The 4,958-nt window shown below is 42.0% G+C and overlaps 1 non-coding gene across 1 annotated transcript; it reads left to right on the top strand.

Moving 5' to 3' along the window:
- The first annotated feature begins 2,233 nt into the window (after positions 1–2,233).
- Positions 2,234–2,325, top strand: trnar-ucu (transfer RNA arginine (anticodon UCU)). The gene is given in 2 exon segments: positions 2,234–2,270; positions 2,290–2,325. It is a non-coding gene; the product is annotated as a tRNA-Arg (tRNA).
- The last annotated feature ends 2,633 nt before the right edge of the window (positions 2,326–4,958 follow it).

The following is a 4,958-nucleotide window of genomic DNA, read 5'->3' as shown; positions in this document are numbered from 1 at the left end:
CCACCTGTCACTGGATGTGTTTGCCAATGGTACTTGAGGAAAGGAGCGTTCCACATCAAAAAGATAGGGTCTACTTGCCTCACAGATATTTTGGATAAGTTTACACTGACTGCACATCTGTGCTCATTCTAATAAAATTCGCAAAGTAATAAGTGACGTGGTTCAAACAATCTCCTAAAACAATCCTTCTCAAATGATTTGTAAGGGCCAGTGCTGTGCAGTGCCTCATATCTCCAGCAAGTAAATCGGTGTTAATGGGATTAACATGGTTACTTGCTACCTAGGCGAGCGAATCGCTCACTGAACTTACGGCTCTCTGGGTAATCATCACTCATAGCCAAGCATCAGGGTGCGTGTGTCGGATTTTACAGCCTGCGCTGGTAAATCTTCTTTTTGTATTACCTGCAAGCCTGTCGGGGTACTGCACAAATCCGACCCCAGCATCACTACGAGATCGCCAGCCATCAGATTTAAAGGACAGAATTCCGAGAAATGAAATGAGAATTGGACTGTTTCACAATTACTGGTTTCGCACAATAGGGGTGTGGATAATCTCTCTCGTGTCACGAATCCTGATGCATCCATTGCGTCGACTCTCTCAACTGCCTAGATTTAAGGACTGAATATGTTGCCCCTGTATCTACCAAAAAGGTAACTGGTGCACCTTCCACATATAATACATTTTTCGTTGATAATAGAATTTGCTTCTTCTTATCAACACCTCAATGTCAGGGACCTGAAACATTCGAGTTCCTTTCCAGATACGGAGTTGTTTTGTTTTCCATTCCTTGACTGGTGATGTGGTAGTTTACTGGCCTTGTAAGTCTGCTATCAGTTCGGTTTAACTTTCCATTTTTTTTCTTTCTGTCTGCAATACTTGCCTCTGCAAAGTCAGGTTCTTACTTCTTTGTTTCCCTGTGCTTTTATTGGTTTCGAAATAAATGCTAATTTTCCATTACAATGGACATCACATTATTTTTACAGGTCGCTGCAACAGCGAGGGCCGAAGGGCCTGCACTGCATTGTAACGTTCTATGTAGTAAGCTACATTTCCTGCTGGTTTCTGATGTCTCTCCTCACTGTGGAAGCTTCCAGTCACATCTTCCAGAGATTTGTCTGCACTTCATTTAATAGAGGCAACTGTATTTCCTGCTCAGAATGTGATCTCTCTGCAATGGAGAGAGGAAAACAGAGTCAGTGACAAAATTGAGATCACTTACGTTCTTTCCAGAATCAACAAAAGCTATCCCGATCTTCCAGCCTCCTGTAACTTCAACATTACACTGTTTTCCCACCCTTCTGGCTCTTTACCTGTATTCCTGATGAAGGACTGTTGCCCGAAACGTCGATTTTACTGCTCCTCGGATGCTGCCTGAACTACTGTACAATTCCAGCCCAACTTTAATCGAGACACTGTGTTCCCAGGCCACGATTCCGGTCTCTGGTTTGCTGCAGTGCTCCTTCAAGGAATAACACAAGCTGGAAGACCTGCAACTCATTTTCTACAGACATGCAAACGTTAGGACCCAACATCGAGTTCATTCATTTTAGAACCCGTCCGACCTCTTCCACATTCTTCACCCACCCTTCCATCTCATCAGTTCTGAAGACAGATCATTGGACTCGAAACGTTAACTTTCCTTTCTCACGAGATATGGACACGAGATGCTGACTTTGTTCTGACCTTTTGGCTTTACATCAGGGAACTTTGCTTGTCTGTTGTAATCGCCAGACTGCTGGAAGCTTCTGATTGCAGGATGAGATATTCAGAGGAGATGACAGGAATGGCAAGGGCTGGACTATTTTCATTGTGAAGCTAGACGAGCTAGGTTGGGGGATGTTTATCGAAGAGCAGAGAAAGCTCTTTGAGTAACCGATTAACGTGCACATTTTATGAAGAGGATAGATATGTATGAGAGGGATCAGCCTGTTATTGAAAGGAATGGAGTGACATAAATGAAATACAGGAGACAAGATGTTTTGAGGAGAATTTGCAAGAATGCTTTCACCAGTCGAGTGTTGCTTATCTGGAAATCATTATCTGAGCATGTGGTAAAGCTACGTGTCATGAGAACGTTCCAGCAGTCTGTAGCCGAACACTTGAAGAGCCAGAGCACACGTGGATAAGGAACAGATACTGGAAAGAGTGACCAGGACAGACAGACGCGAGATGGGTGTCCTGAACGCAATGGGTCAAAGACAAATTTGTCTGCTAAAACGCCATTGCAGGCGCGGCTCTGTGGTGCAATGGATAGCGCGTTGGACTTCTATGTCACTACTCAGGTTGCAATTCAAAGGTTGTGGGTTCGAGTCCCATCAGAGTCGAATTTTGGTTTATGGTTTGGAAGGTGGTCAGAGCAGACTTGGCTGCTCATCTGCAAAACCAACAGTAGTCGTGCAGAAACTCAACTGTCTTGAAACGGAACATTTTCCTCTCACAAGTTTAAATTTTCGATGTCTATTTATGATAAAGATCAATAAACATCTGTTAGTCAGTAGGCAACACGATGATGTGTATAAGCTGGAAAAAGACACAAAATTGTTGTGTCAGCCATGATGATATTGAATCATGGAGCGGGACGAGATCAGTATTAACAATGGGCTCCTTTGTGTCTGTGCCATTTCTGGTTCAGATTTTTAAGCATTCATAATAATAACAATATGAATTAAACGCCACGAAATATTTTGGTCTCATCTCCACATCCCTTCCCTTCCAGCTGGAATAGACAGCTCTTGTTTCAGCTTTAGATCAGACAGCGGAGAGTTCTGATAAGTTCTCCTTCAGGCTGAATGTTGCTTCGCATGGGTTTCAAAGTGGACATCTGGAGCAAGCAATTGCATGGATTCAGGGGATTCAGTGGCAGATTTCCCCTTTGCTGGGCTGGAATTCTGGCCAAGGTAAAAACGTGAAGTTGTGACATTTTGAATCTTACTCTGGATTCTTGCGACTTCAGCAATTAAATTGAAATTCACGTTAGCCTTGCATAACATTATTCAATCTTCACTGATTATAAATATCATGCCACGTGCTCGTGGGTGCAGTATGCTGAATATTGTTGTAGTTGTGTGCAGTGTGGGTCGATGTGTCATATGAACATGCCGATGGAAGTTGGTAAAATTTCAGTGAATAGAATTCCCTGATGAAGTGAAGCCGATCGAAGGAAAACCCCAGTCCAGTGGCGACATAACATTTCCGGTGATCAACACAGGACACGACGGTAAACCTACGCAGCAGTCAATACAGCCGATTTTCACCACATTTTCCAATGCCACATTTCCACCACATTTCTGGGACATTATTGTAATCTCTAAGCTCTCACATTCTACAGGAAGAACATTCAAATGGCCGACTATCCATTACTGATGTCCTGAATTCACACACACACGCGCATATATGCGCATATTTATATATCCACGCAGATATAAATGTATGTGCGCATGCATGTATATGTCTGTGCATATATATTTAAAAGTTGCAAAAGAACGTTGAGTAAAACAGCATTTATTCTTAAAAAACATGATTTTTTGGAGTGCTCTGTCCTTGGGAAATGCCTCCGTTACTTAAGACTAGCCATAAATACTCCCTGAGTGAATATCCAACACTCAATAGAGATACAGAGGTGATTTTTGCAAAAACTGACGTGTTTCATACCGCTGATCCTGCGCTGTGTTAAATTCTGGAAAGGATGTTTAGCTCTTTTCATATTACTGATTTTGCCGCAAGCTCGCACAGGCCATTAAAGCAATCCACAAAATATTAGATTTATCTCATTGGACATTTTGACTGTTATCAGAAAAACTGGAATCGAAACGATAACGATGTTTTTAAGTATTGCTGTGAAGACTACAGAATTGCAGTAGGAATATTTTTCGTGTCTTGTTAATGGATATTTTTGGTGGAGATGAGTGAGCAGTGTACGGACTCACTCCCTTCTCTGTGATTGCAGCCAAATGTTCCAATGCAACACATGAAAGGATAAAGGTGCATTACATTGGCAGGTCAGTACCCACTCACGATAGTATAGTTTCACTTTGATTATCGCCATCGTCTAAAGAATTAGCTGAGTTGGGAGATCATGATCCTAAGGGTATGCTGAGACATTGCGAGAATTGATCCCACACTGTTGGCTTCACTTTACATCATAAACCAGTTATGCAGCGGACTGAGCTAACTGGCTTTCCTTTCATGCTCAGTTTTTTTTTACAATTTATAGAAGTTCACGTGGAACAAGCTGCTGAACCTTTCCTCACAATCAGCACATTCTGTACTTAGTCGTTCTCAGTTGCAAGTGTTATAAAGTTTCTTTCCAATTAACTTTAACCAATTTCAGAGTGTGCACGTAACGCGTACCCATCATGGCCGCCCAGACTCCCTGTTACGGTGAAATTCATTCTTTGCGTGTCTGCACGTGTCTTCACAAATACATTAGGATTAGCTTCTCAATAATCTTTCCAGCGAAAAAGTAATTATTTTCGAATTCAAATGCTGTAGAAGGAAAAGGATAACTTTCCAAACTTCTCTTTATCATTCATCGCTGGTTTTGAAGTTCTAAAGTATTGATATAGATCCATCCGAATGAAGGAATTTCCCTCCTGTTTACTCTCACAAAATTCTCATCGCCTGGAAACCTTCCATACGGACACAACTCAGTTTTACCTGGTGTCACGCCACATGATCTATTCGTTTTTTTCCACCAACCCATGAAACCTCGCCTTGTCTTTTCAAATGGCATTACCCCTCACTACATCGATGGCTTCCTTTCCATTTTTTTGTTTCCAAGTAAACGCTGTCCATTCTTCCTGACGTCTTTTCATTCCAGTCATCGCCATCCATGTCTTTTATTATCTCTTTATATCCCTGTATAGTCCATGTTGGGAAAGGATGCTGGGTCCAATGCAACACATTAAAACGTGGTCTAATGCTGTGTACTGCCATTACCAATGTAGGGAAAATAGGA

The sequence above is a fragment of the Hemiscyllium ocellatum genome, chromosome 21 (genome assembly GCF_020745735.1).
Source record: "Hemiscyllium ocellatum isolate sHemOce1 chromosome 21, sHemOce1.pat.X.cur, whole genome shotgun sequence".
NCBI classification, from domain to species: Eukaryota; Metazoa; Chordata; class Chondrichthyes; order Orectolobiformes; family Hemiscylliidae; genus Hemiscyllium; species Hemiscyllium ocellatum.
The sequence above is the reverse complement of the archived record's forward strand: the minus strand, read 5'-3'. Positions and strand labels throughout refer to the sequence as shown.